General features: G+C 31.0%; 1 protein-coding gene across 2 annotated transcripts in view; it reads right to left on the reverse strand.

Moving 5' to 3' along the window:
• The window catches only part of LOC113512945 (uncharacterized), a 314,483-nt gene that overhangs the window by 177,961 nt on the left and 121,865 nt on the right, over nt 1-14,657 (reverse strand). The window lies entirely within an intron of this gene.

Below are 14,657 nucleotides of genomic sequence, written 5' to 3' on the forward strand. Positions count from 1 at the left end.
TCCTCCATTTGTGTATCATCTCGAAACCATCCTTTTTAGATGCATCCAGATTATCAAGGTATTGTCTTTTGAAACTTCTTGATAAATACTGCTGATAATTATTGTAATTATTTATATTTATAATAAGTTTACTATTGTTATCTTTTGGAGGAAACAATAAAGAGCATCTATCTATCTATCTATATTTAATACATCTTTTAAATTGATTAAAGAATTCAGTATGTTCTTCGGTATCTTAATGTAAAATTTAATGGCCATTCCCTTTAAAAGCCTTTTAACCTATAAAAGCCTATTAACTTTTTCTTAACGATACTTCAAAACAACAAATTATATTTATTGTGTATGCCTATTTATTGCCTTCTTCTACTTATGTATATTTATTATGTATGACGCAGAAGTAATGTGTGGGGCATAGTAATTTTATAAAACCTTCATTAAATATTATCATCGCAGGGAGTCAGTGGATGCAGGTGGCTCAGAACCATTCCTTATGGGAGTCTATGGGGGATGCCTATGTTTAGCAGTGGACAGATAATGGCTGAGATGATGATTAGTAACTTATTTAGCTTTGTCTTCTTATTCCATGCCTAGTTAGTATGGGGTTGTCAGATTTCTTATTCTGATTATCATTTTAATAGTAGGTTACTTGTACTTATCTATGAATATTTTTAACCACCAAGTAACAGGTGGACAATCGATTTTTTTGTTTTTTACAATTAATTACATTCTGAACTCACAACCCAAACACGGCATCACTTAATGTAATTTGTTTTAAATTAATTAAAATATTTCCATATTTAATTGATGATGTTGTTTTTCAAGGATTATCCCTTGTGAAATGAGAAGAATTAAATGCCTAGCGGATATTAGTGTAATAGAATGTTTTATAGAGTCCTAAAAATACTTTAGAGGCAATGTTATAAGTAGGTACTGTTTGATTCTATTACATCTCTCTCGATATCTTTATGGATTATAATATTTTGACCGTAAAACAAAAATCATGGGAAAGCATTACTAAGATTTGAATGATGTACAAAAATATCTCCATAATTTTTTATAAGGTGGCCAAATCTTCTATTATTTGACTGTAATATTTTTTGTCGTGTATACCGGCATAAAATAGGCCACCCTTTTCTTTTCCCGTGGGTATTGTAAGAGAAAACTAAGAGAAATTAATAGTCGATGAATGGGCAGCAGAGTTCTTCGTAAAACATTACTAAAGTCTAACTGCGATTGCCAGACTGTCTGCCAAGTATGGCAACTACTGGCAAAACTCCCCTTATGAGAGAGCCTATATTCAGCAACGGTTGATATAATAACAATAAAAAAAAAAAAACTTTTTTTTTTACAACAACTGTAATTATTTTCTCCTTTCTCAGTTAGAATTCTGTGAATTTACGAGTTCAAACGTCCGTCATATTACCTGCTCATTGCCCGTTTCACCATATGTTTTATCCTTAACGTTTCAAATAGAAATAATACAAATTAATTTTCCACCTTCTTACTATCAGACGTAGGGTTGATATTAAATTTATTTCCAGTTTCATGTAATATTTGATATAGTTTCAAATTAGAGACAAGTTTATTATTCGTAGTATGGTGTAGTCGGCAGATGTCTGAATCCCTAAAGGATTATACTGGTGCTGGCATTTATCATACTCGGATTATGTATGCTAGGATTATGCCTATTAATTCTCCTTCAAATAATTGGAACACAATATTATTAACGAGTTAATTAGACTGTCATTCTGTAGGCTGAAGGGCTCTTAGTGATTTTGTTGCGATGTGGATGATTGTATTTGTGTGCGATATCAATAGTGGTTTTGTTCTATCATTGATTAATTATTATTCTACTAATATCCAATAGTTAGTTTCTAAACGCAATGTCTTAGAGGGTATCTATACTTACAAAGTCGTTTGTCCTGACTGACTTACAACATACATTTAAAACTGTTAAGTTTTGAAAGCTAATATTTAGAGCATATTTCATATGGTTTATTTATAACTCTACTACGCAGACTTGTAAAATAAACCTATGTTAAGAGTGTTTGAAAGTTTCGCCTTAAAGGGGAAACGCGTGCTAAGAAGCGGGCAATAGCTAGTGTAAGCGTAATGCGATGTTGTAAGGTTGCAAAGTTAATAGAAGCGTTAATAATTTAAAATTTGGTTCCATAAAAAAACCGACTTCATACGTAGTAAAAGAACTAAACTATTAAATCGATTTTGATCGATTTGATTTGAGTATATCCTTTCAGATAAAAATAAATAATTTATTAAATCGTGAAAGGTTATAAGATATCGGATGCTTGTTACTACGACTATATTATATATATATATATATTTTATTATATTAATTCACGCGCGCAAAGCCGCGGTGTAAAATTCAATTAGAATAAACAGTATTCGTTAAACTTACTTTACAGGTGTAATAAAATTTTCACATTTCAGATCCTTTCACTTAAATGAGATTTAAGATAATTGCTGTTTCGTTAAATTATTTATTGAAATAGAAAGCTAATAAGTTCCTTATCAAATTAAGAAGCTCAATGTACGAGACATTAAGAACAAACATCTAATCTTTGAAATGGAAGTCAAAAGCATAGGCATCCTTGTAAGTGAATATGAGACGGAATCAAGGGTTTCACAATTCGTTCTACATTCAGAGCGAAGCAAAATTACTCATTACCTTCTGAATATTCATTATCAAAGTGGAGTTACTTTGACGGTATTTAATAAATATTTGAAATAATTAAGTAAACAGCCTCATAATTGTTAATTTGAATTGAATGTATAAATTTCAATGAAATTTAGATATATTATTGTTAAAATGTATTAAATTCATATTTCAATAAATGTTTATTATATTAAGAATATTTTATATATTATATTAAGTATTGAAAACAATTCAAAATGGGCGGGATTTGAATTCGTACCTTCTATATCATGCCAGATCTAATGTTCTTATCAGTTGAGCTAACGATTCATTGAACATCATTCCGAAATTAACAAATACGTATGAAATTTCAGTGAAATATATACCTATTCGTTAGGAGTGAGTAATATGCGGTAATATCTATATATTGTAGTTACAATATATTGGCCTAATAGCGGTTTGAAATGAATATAGATATCCGACTGGTATGGACGATATCGAAATTGTTGATAACCATTTTCTGCCATTAAAGTCCAGGGGAATCGAATATATAGATATTGAAGTGATACCGATATTATCTATGCGTACTATTTATACTTATGATTATCGAGTGATATTTTATATAAATTACTATTTATACTTATATATTATTAATAACGACATTTCGAATCATATTTTTTATGAAAATACTCAATTGTTTATACGTTTAGAATAAATAAAAATAGGAATAAAACATACATATTTGTAATAAAATGCAATCTCAATTTAATAAAATATTTAAGATATTTTTCGTGATTGACAGACCTATTTAAATACAAAAGATATGTTATAAAAACATATTTATCTCTCAGGAATGTTGCGTTGGTTTGGTCATTTGGAGAGGATGGATGAAAGAAGAATTACGAAAGAGATTTATCGAGCAAGAATGAATGGAGATGTCGGTAGGGGCCGCCCTAGACGGACGTATGTCGACCAAATAGGCGACGTGCTGAAGAAGGGCCAAATTAAAAGTACCCGTAACCGACGAGCGTGTATGACAAGATTGATGAATGTGGAAGAAGCGAAAGAGGTTTGTTTGAATCGAAGCATTTGGCGTTCCATTGTTTCTGCCTACCCTAATGGGAGACAGGCGTGACAGATATGTATGTATGTATGTATTTATCTCAACGGCCAGTATTAAAATACATTTTAATAAAAACAAGGGGGACATAATTAAAATCGTAAATGTATATATCTACAGCGTAACTTTAGGTTACAATTAGCGCTATGTAAACTTCAAACTTTTTTCCAAATACAAATTTTACACAACAGGTCTTAGTAACTACATATAAACTTTCACCTTTTTTTTTACCTTTGATTTTTTAGTAAGTATTAGTATCTGGTATTAAAAAATGGTCAAAGAATTTAATATTACATTACCCTAGATTGGAACCAGTTTAAATTTTTATTACTACTGAAGAAAGAATTTGTTTTCCTTATTTCTATTAGAAAAATATTGTTAAATAAATAAATGTGTACACAAAATATTTTTCATTTCTATGAAAATTGTTATGCATTGCATACATTGGCCAATCTTGTGATATAAACCAGGTTTAAAACAGTATTATGTAAATGTGTTTCTTGTTGGCAACATTGTATCGTGTGAAAATATCTCATAAAATATACTGAGAGGTAACCATTAGATTTTATTTATTATTCTTCTGTAAATTTTCTTTGGAAACGTATTAAACAACGAATTAGTATTTAATGTAAATTGTTTTTATAAAGATTCATGTATTACCTGCTCACGTTCTAATGATTGAATGTGAATGAATGTATTATATAGCCTTTTAATTGTCCACTGCAGAACATAAGCCTCCCCCGTGAAGGGGTTTTGCTAATAGTTGCCATGCTTGGCAGGCGGATTGGCAACCGCAGTTGGACCTTGGAGATGTTTTAAGAAGGACGCTGCTGACCATCCCGCCCTCTCTTAGTAACCTCTTATGACGATAAGGAAGGGATGGCCTATTCTATACCGTGGTCCCGGCATAGAAGAGGCCATCCCTTCCTTTCCCAATTAATGAGTATGATTGTTTGTATTTGTCTAGATATTTTTTACATATAATATGTACGTATTTATTATTTTTATTATATTAAAAAAATATTAAAGTATTTCTGTCAATTGTTTAAATACCCATGTTACAAGTTTAGCTTCGTTTGGATCCAAATAGTGTTGTGTAAAATATCCAAGGGAAAAATTGTACTTAAATAATAATAAAATTAGAATGATCAATATAAGTTAAAATGTAATTACGGATAATAATAGTATATTAAAACTATATATAGCTAATCTTTTGTTAGGAGTAATCAAAAAATACTGACTGGGTCTTATCGAGATATTCGCATGAAATTGAACAGAAACGACCGATTTGATCATTTCAGCTATTGTGTAATTAATGAGCTATTTGAAGATGTTCCCCTACAATAGCTCTTTTATTGAAATATAATTGCACTATATATATACACATAATTATAATATTTTTGAGTATCTTCCAAATAGGAGGAGGAGGTTCTTTGTTCGATATAATTTTTTTTGGTAGACGTTACGCAATATATTCTTCTGATAATTACATTTTTTTTTTAAATTGACGTTCTTAGTGTTTGTGTCTTAGCTTACAGTGATCGCGAGTTTGATCTTAATATAGTACAATCATTTGAATTTATGAGTATGCCTGTTTGTATTTGTCTGAGTGTTTTCTATGTATGTACTATATAATATGTACGGCTGTATTTCGTGGCTTTAATCAGGTACATTAAGGATACAAAATATAAACATTTTGTACACACAAAACAGTTAAGATTTTTGTAATTTTAAATGTTTAACCAATTTTTACATTTATAATACTAGTAGGACTATTATCAGTTCCCTATTATTCATAGTACAAGCTCTGTTTTCAATTAGAAATTTACATTTAGTTAATTTTTAATTTTTGCGTTATTAGCACATATTTTAAATACATAGTGTATTTAACATATGTGCAAATAACGCAATGAAAACTTTTTTTTTGGTAAATAATATCCACATATCTGCTTCTTTATTGTCTACGTTTCGATGTGGATTGTACCATGCCGTGGTCACGACAGTGAAGGGAAGAACGAACGCAGCTCACTTCAGTCACTTAAACCTAACCCTGCCAACTCGCTTGCCAAGCGTGGTAACTACTGGCAAAACATCCCAATACGTGATGCCCTATGTTCAGCAGTGGACAGTTAATGTCTGACGTAATAATATATAACATTTTCTTTTAATATTCAAAAAGATAAAAACTTTTAAATATACATTCTTTTATATTTATAAATTAACACTATTACGTGTTTTTTAACAAAGAATTTAATTTCAAATTAAGAATGAAACTTGAAAGAAAAAAAATACAATCCAGTATCTAAAACGGGTTAATTGAACGTTTAACATTTTTATGAAAAGGAAAGTTATAAAAATCTCCATGTAGCAATTTTCTATTCTTTTAATACGTTTTAAAGGGTTCAATTAAAAAATCTTATACAGAATAAAATCCGTGCTCTCATTACGAAAAATAATGTGGAAATATTCTAGGTAGGTATTTTTAGCTTCAGCGACTCAGAGATTAGGAATAAGTCTGGACTTATTTTTGTTTATGATTATATGCAAACTCGTAAGTCTGGATATAATAAAGAGGCGTCTACGTTAGTACAGTAAGTGAAATAATCACGTCAGAGTACTTTTTTCCTCTTTATTTTCCCAAAGATGTTTGTTCACTGAATGCGTGGCATTATTTTAATTCACAAACAAATTGCTTATTATAATTAATGTAGTCAGCATACCAATTTAGTTACTTTAAAGGTATATTCTGCTATTGTGAATCGAAATATCAGTGCAGTCAATGCTGCAGGTGGTTAAGGACCGTTCTTTATGGAGGACGCCTATGTTCATTAGTGGACGGATAGTGGCTGAAATGATGATGATGAATCAAAATATATCATAAAAACTGGTGAATCACCAGTTCATCGAAGAAAAAATAATTAAGTACATGTACATATATTTATTTACAATTTGTGTATGTTTATTATACTTGTTTCCATTTACTTTGATTTACGTAAAGTTTTTTTTTTCTAGTACCTTTTCTGCACTAGATTACCTTCTAATTATTTTCTCTCTGTGCAGTGCAGTGATACCGGATTGCCTGGAAAAGATTTCTTTCAGAGATAAGTCCGTCCTTGTTGCCTATACAAGTTGTAAAAAAAGAGAAAAGTACATATTCCTTTTTAAAAGGCCGGCAGCACACACCTGCAGTTCCTGGTACCAGTTGTGGGTACTGAATGGTAGTCATTTATTATTAGGTAAGTCGCATGCCCGTTTTTCCCCTTTATTTAAAAAAAAAAAAGTATTTTCGATCGATTTCAAAATGAAGGAATTTAAATTTGGTTGTTTTTTTATGTTTGTTACCTCATAAATCCGTTAGTTATAAACCAATTTAGATTTTTTTTTATCTGAAAAGATATACATACTTACAGATTAGTTCCATAGAAATTTTATCAAAATTGATCAAGTAGTTTAGTTTTAAAATTAAAATAATTAGTTTTGCCACAACTGAAGTCGCTTTTTTTTTAAACACAATTTTAAATACATTAGCACTTTTAAGTAAAGCGTAGGTATGATTCTAGACGAGTTGATTATATTTATAATCTGTAGTTTTTTTTTACAACACAGGGGGCAAACGAGCATGCGGCTCACCTGATGGCACGTGACTACCACCGCCCATGATCACCCACCACACCAGAGGCATAGCAAATGTGCTGCCGGCCTTTTAAAAAAGAATATGCTCTTTTCTTGAAGGTTATGATGTCATATCGGTTTGGAAATACTACCGCTGGAAGTTGAATCCAAAGAGTGGTCGTGCGAGATTTAAATAAAAGATTTAATAAACTACTAGTTTATGAATATGATCGAACAAACAAACAAATTTTCATGAAGCGAACTTGTAATTAAAAGTGAGCGGTCAGTACCGATACGTGGCATAGTTCCGTTATTAGTTTCTGTACGATCCTGTTGTATTTGCAGAGGGCTATCTACCGTTATACAACTTCCTGTGTATATAGTTTAATAAACTTCGAATTGTAACTTCAAAGTTATGGTGCTCCCGCACTGCGATATGACAAAATTATAGGAGTGACATTTATATAGGATGCTTGTCCTTTAAATGAAACACTTAAAGGGAATTTAGACTAATAAACAACATAAAATAACCAGCTAGAACAGTGGTTTCTAAACTTATCAATATTGTTATTCTTGTGATAGGTTACAGGGGTAACGATATTAGGAAAATTGATTTTACTCCAACCTTAAAAGGTCGAAGTAAATTTAGTTGAATTTAACATTTAAAGTTATCAATACAAACAAATACAAATATCTTTGTTTATCACAAATAGCACATTAGTTTAGCATATTTTATACATATAAACGCAACTTTAACGTATTTAATGCATATAAACAATAAATTAAACAATAATATGATAATTGGTATTATTTTGCATCGACAAGTTTTTATTTTTTATTTTCGGTAACTTTATTAGATTAGGCCTTTATTTATTTTACAAGGTACATCAAAAGTGTAAATATAGATATTAATTTAAATTGATATACAGGGCTTGCATCTTGCATTTACACCAACTGCAGATGCACACAGATATATAATAAAATCGACACTAAAAACAATAAAAAAAAAATTTATATACAAGTGATAAAATAATAATACTAAAGTAGACGGTGTGTAGTTAGATTCTTTGTTACCCTACAGAACAGCTGATTTACACCGCAAGGGTAATTACCGTTCGTTATACAGGAACTAGAAAATATAGTTAACTAAGTTGCGATTAAAGGTAAAGTTAGATTAATTTAGTAATTTTTTATTCTATACGTATCTCGTACTTAATCCTTCAATTTATGTGTATTTTTTTTTAATATGATGCAGCATAGAGCCTAAATGCTTGATGATTTTTTACGTATGGGATTTCATTAGATTGTCTCAATTATAGTAGTGCACATTATGGATAACAAATAGAGACCATAAATTTAATATATATATATATATATATATATATATATATATATTATATACAATCTGTAGCGGTACAGTCTGCAGCTATATTTTACAACTGAATTCTTTTAATCTAATTTCACCCTTATCGTATAATTGGAATAGCTACATAATTATTGTCTTACCGTCAGATATTCGCGGGTTCGATTTTTGTTCACACAAACAAACTTGTGTTCATAATTATGAGAGTTTGCATATGTATGCTTCGACTTTATTGCTATTATTACGTATTCAATATTTTATAATAATAAATTAAGTTTTTTTTTTATAAAATTTTAACATTACCTACTTATTAAATTGTTGAAAACGCAATATTTTCCCTGATCCCTATTAGGGCACTTCTGAGAAATAATCAATCACGGCTCGTAGGTAACTAGGTATGTACTTATACTTATATATATTGTGTATTGATTTCATTCAAGTTTTGTCCTTGCGTTTTAAGCTCCCGCTATAAATAGGGCCTCCGGGAGAGCTGCGTATGGTATTTTAACAATACTTATAAATATGATATATCTAAAGGTTTCCCATATTTATAAGACTCCATGAAAGTAGGTGTTTTTAAATAAACGGTATTTTTCTTCATTATTTAGTTTTTATTTATATTATTTTACTAATAAAAGATATTAGGTGAGGGCGAAAGCAACCTAGTAGGTCCATCGTGATGATTTTATTAGGAATTATCCGCGATGATTTTTAAGGCGGACTACAAGGAGGCCGACGTGAAGGTATACTGATACCAATGGAGACCGGCGTTGGATTTCCAATGAAATTTATCTATTATTCTTATATAATTATAGTTAGTGTATTAAATACTACACGAATGAAACCAGGGTGCGTTAATTAGTGTTAGTAAACTTCAACATATTAAAAGAGTAAATATTATTACGTTCGATTTAGTAATCGAATACTAATAACTGGGCTGCCAGAAGGAAAATTAAAAAGCACATAACGGGTGCTCATGGAAAAATCCTATTAAAAGATAAGCTACCGGCTTGTCATAACATTGCCAAGTATGCCTTGAAATAATACCCCACTGCATCAGCATCTACTGGATCGTACTCTAATCTGGTGATTTATTTTATTTTACTAGTGATTTTGTTTTTTTTTTTTACGCAATCAATCAATGTGACAGCTCAATTAAGGTGCATTTATTGGTAACCGTTACTTACAGACATAAATCTCATTATGAAAATCACAGAATAAAATATTCTGTCGCTCACGGTACCCTAAACTGTTACGCGGCCGAAGTCGCGGGTAAGAGTCAGTAATTACGTAGACAAAAGTCGTTTGCTTGAGCACCACTGTCCCATTTGTGTTTCTACCGTTTGCATGGCTGTGTTTTGGTTTGAAGGATGGGGTTTGCAAGTGACGGTGAATTTACAGGGTACAGAGGAATAACACCAGAGTCCTCAGGAATGGCAACGCATGGGGGGTATCATGGGCGAAACAGTATATATACTCTGTTATGCCTATGGTATTGCTCATGTCTATAAGCGACGGTTATAACTTTCCATGAGGCCGTCAGCTTGTTTGCTATTCTAAGTTGCACTTGGCAGACGAGTTGGCAACCGCAGTTAAACTTTATGATATTTAAAGAGGGACACTACTGTCCATCCCTCGATCATTAAGTTCCTCAGTCACCTCTTACGACATCAACAGGAAAGAAATGAAATGAAAAATGGAAAAAAAAAAAACAGAAAGAAAAAAGATGCTTGTGAACAAGTTTATTTCAAAAAAGATTATTTCAAACTTATTGCTAGAAGACAACTTGATACAATCACTAAGCTATCTATATGTTTATCGCGACATTACAACACAAACTAATAGACCTTTTTTGATGGGATTTACTCATATGTGTTTTGGGCCGGATGCCGGAAGTTGAACGCCGGAAACTAGACGTCCGCGCACAACTCGTCAACGCCGGAGAACCAATGACACTTGGAAAAGCATTACGGGACGTTTTATATTATTATCTAAACTAATAATATAAAAGGGGAATATTTGATTTTTTGTAATTATTTATTTGTTTATTAAACTGTATTTACAGTGCAACGTAATGCAATATTATTACAGCAATTCAAATATAATATACATATAATATTTATATTATTTACATTATACATATGTATTTTATTTATGTCGGCTTTATTCACGTATTGAACTCGGATCTACTTGATTAGTTTCGAATTCAATAGGAGCTTTTATTCATTATTTTTTGTTTGCAATACATAAACTCAAAAAACAAACTGAACCGAATTAACTGATTTTAAAAATTCTTATATTTATAAAAAAAAAAAACTACATTAACAGTGAATAATATGGGCTATATTTTATTTTCAATAAAACCATGTGTAGCTAGTAGTATTATATTTCTGTCTTATGAATCTTAAAATGTCAAACAAGCTGACAGTTCACTTGACTGAAAATAGTATCCATCATTTATAAACATATGTGGACATTTCTAAGAACTATGGTAGAATATAATTTCTATGGAATATGGTGTAATTTCATTGCCATGTTTAAATCTTCAGACCGATACATGAGTGGGACGGAGATTCCGGGTCATTCTAGCTTTACGAGTAGGCAAGACGAATAAGTTCATTTTGATCTAAAAAACCATTTGTATATTAAAATCTTAGATTATATAGAGCATCGAGCTTCAAAAACGGGTCAACTTTTTGTCAACTAATTGTTAAATTAGCTGGCTGGTTTTCTTGTCAGTATTCTATATACTTACGGCTAAAATCTATCTTGACGTATTACTTAATAAAAAAATGAATGTTCACGCATTAATAAGATGCAGAAATTATAAGACAAAATAAATATATAAGTTAAAAAGTCTATTTATCACACAAAATTGTATGAAAAAGTTGACCCGTTTTTCTCGAACCATTTCTATCGAGACACTATTTATATAATATTAAAATGTATCCTTGAAAAAAAAAGATATTTCGGAGAATATCTAATTAGATTGAAAATATTTGAATTTAGAACGTGAAATTGAGGCTGTACACATAGAATTTGGTTTGAAATAGGTTTTTACTATGTAAATAAAAACGTAACTTCAATCATTATAAATTAATACGGAACCAACAAATGGTGAGTATTATCGATTGATAAAAGAATCTCTTTGAGGGACATAACCTTGAAACGGCTCAGATGTCATCCATCATGAATAAAAACCTAAATATAAAAGCTCTTTCAGACGCATAAAGTAATCAAAGTACATCAGGTTACACATTGTACTCTCTTTGACGTCAAACTGATAAGTCGATCAATAAACGGTGTAAGATGTTACAGTCACTCTAACTCAGCCACAGAAAAATGTGGAGTCAACCAAATATTTTATTCATGGCCAAGAATTTATGTGCGGCTCTTAGTTATTCTTAAAAATTTATGGCTATGTCTTCTCTTGTTCATTTCACTTTCACAAAGATGTGTAGTATTATACTTTAGCATCAGTTGAGAGGCGAAAAATACTATCTGTCAACAGTTTTATATTTGTTGAACTAGTATAATTTGTCTTTGATATTTTGGACATTTGATTTATTTATTACAATGTTAATAATTATTTATATACATAAAAGGATAGATTTTATTGTATAGTTTTGCTCTAGTCACTATATTAGTTTATATGTACCAATATTTTTTTCACAACACAGGGCAAACGAGCATGCGGCTCACATGATGGTAAGTGACTACCGCCGCCCATGATCACCCACAACACCAACGGCATTGCAGATGTGCTGCCGGCCTTTTAAAAGGGAATATGCTTATATATATTTTTATCATAACAATCCATTACCACTACTGGGCAAAAGCATAAAAATAGGGACTATTACTTATCCCCATAAGCTCAGTATTGCTACGGTAACTAGGTGTTACATTCTACGCCCGTGGGAAATTTCAAAAAAATATCTTTACTTATTAAGGGAATTCTGTGTAAAATTCCATTGTGCTTATGTATATTTATATATATAAACTTAGTTTTATTATTTTGTTACTTAGTATTATGTAATGTTATATAAAATTATATAAGTAACAAAATTTTTTATATAAGTAAAAAAGTACGTACATCGTATGCAAAGTAGCAGATATATTTTCAATTTACTGAATCGATGTATTGTTCTGGAATCGAAATAAAATTACAATACGTAAACACACGTTTTACGATGTGACAAAAGATGACGAGCAGTTTCAATTTCAAGATATTCCCCATATTGTTTTTACTATACGACTGAAACCTTATCATAGGCTTACATTCAATATTGTCTCGTCATCATGGCATTTTATTTTCAAATCACACGTCACTCAGGAGGCAATAAATAAACCTAAACGATCATAAAACTCGGTCGGCATTCCATTCAATGGTGTTAGCGCCGATTTGTAGGCTCGCCTTACTAAGCTTTAATCTAATTTATCGCCCACTTTATTTCCACTTTGGCTTAGGTTACGGTAATTGAACTGTTCTTACACAAAACTTGTAATGTAAACACACTTGTTGGGTTATATGTTTACACTTAGTTTTTTTATGACTTACAAAAGAAAATTTTCTTAATTTTTTTTAAAGATATGTTACCCAATTACGTCGTAATTTCTAAAAGTGATTTTCATATTTCTTTTTGCATTTCATAGAGTATATTTCCCGATTTGATTTTCCCTCCTGCATGACCTGCTTCGTCTTTCACCCTTTAGACATCGGACGACCAGACGGAGCGAGAGCCTACACCTATACGTTATAGACATACTATTTATATGCATGGAGTATTTTACATCTTCCTTCATCATGCTTATGCCTGTGGAACTCTCTCGTGGCTTATATTTTTCGATTCAAATATAATCTGCACTAATTTAAGGCAAATGTGAATAGGCTATTCGTAGGGTCGTCAGCCTCATCTTAGACCACATCATAACTTTCAATCAGGTGAGATCGTAATCAATAGCTGGACTCATCAATAGTAAAAAAAAACTGCCATGTTAGAAAAAAATGGAAAAAGTTAAAAATGAAAAAAGTTTGGGAAGTAAAATCAGCTTCATTAATACACGCAATATTAATTTTAATGTTACGTATTTGCTTCTATGTAATAAAATTATTATAATACTTTTTTTCCTAGATTTTTTGGATATATATTTAATGATTAGAAAGTACAGTAAATCTCGACACAAGAATATATGTCCACCTTTAAATAGGTACTATAAAAAATTTAATACATATGACGGTATAGTATTTTAAAATAAATTATAACTTTAGGATTTAAGTAGCATAGGACAGGACTGCTTTGGCCACAGGGATGCCTTTGATTAAAAGTTCTGAATATGGAAACTTTTGTATCAAATCGATTTTTCCAATTGCGATTGCGGATTGGTTTATACTTTTTTATGGAATATACTGTCCATCCAGCTGATAAAAAGTGGTAACTTTCATCTACTCGTATAAAACAACATTATAGACAAAAAATTCCCAAGAGACTACAGAATGGAGTTCTTCAAAAGGGGGGTAAAGAGGTTTCTTCAGGACCGGCAACGCGCGCGTAATACCTCTGGTATTGCAGGCGTTCATAGGCTACGGTAACCTCTTACCATCAGGTGGGCCGTATGCTTGTTTGCCACCTCAGTGTTATAAAAAAAAGATTTTTTATAGAGGGTAATTAAAGTAATTACACCCCATTTGATGGTAAGCAGGTAATGCGGTCCAAACGTGAAAGTCATCATCACAGCAATTTTCTCTAAGGTTGTCTTGTTAAGATTGCTTTCAGCAATAAGACCGCTTACTGTACTCATACAATTGTATCGTTTGTCTTACTTATCTCCTATACTGTATAATGCAAATAAAATATACACATTCATTAATTCATTTACACTGTGTTGGCGATCGTTATTTTGTCAGTAAA

Source organism: Galleria mellonella, unplaced genomic scaffold (genome assembly GCF_026898425.1).
Source record: "Galleria mellonella isolate WM207_F2 unplaced genomic scaffold, CSIRO_AGI_GalMel_v1 utg23, whole genome shotgun sequence".
Lineage (NCBI taxonomy): Eukaryota > Metazoa > Arthropoda > Insecta > Lepidoptera > Pyralidae > Galleria > Galleria mellonella.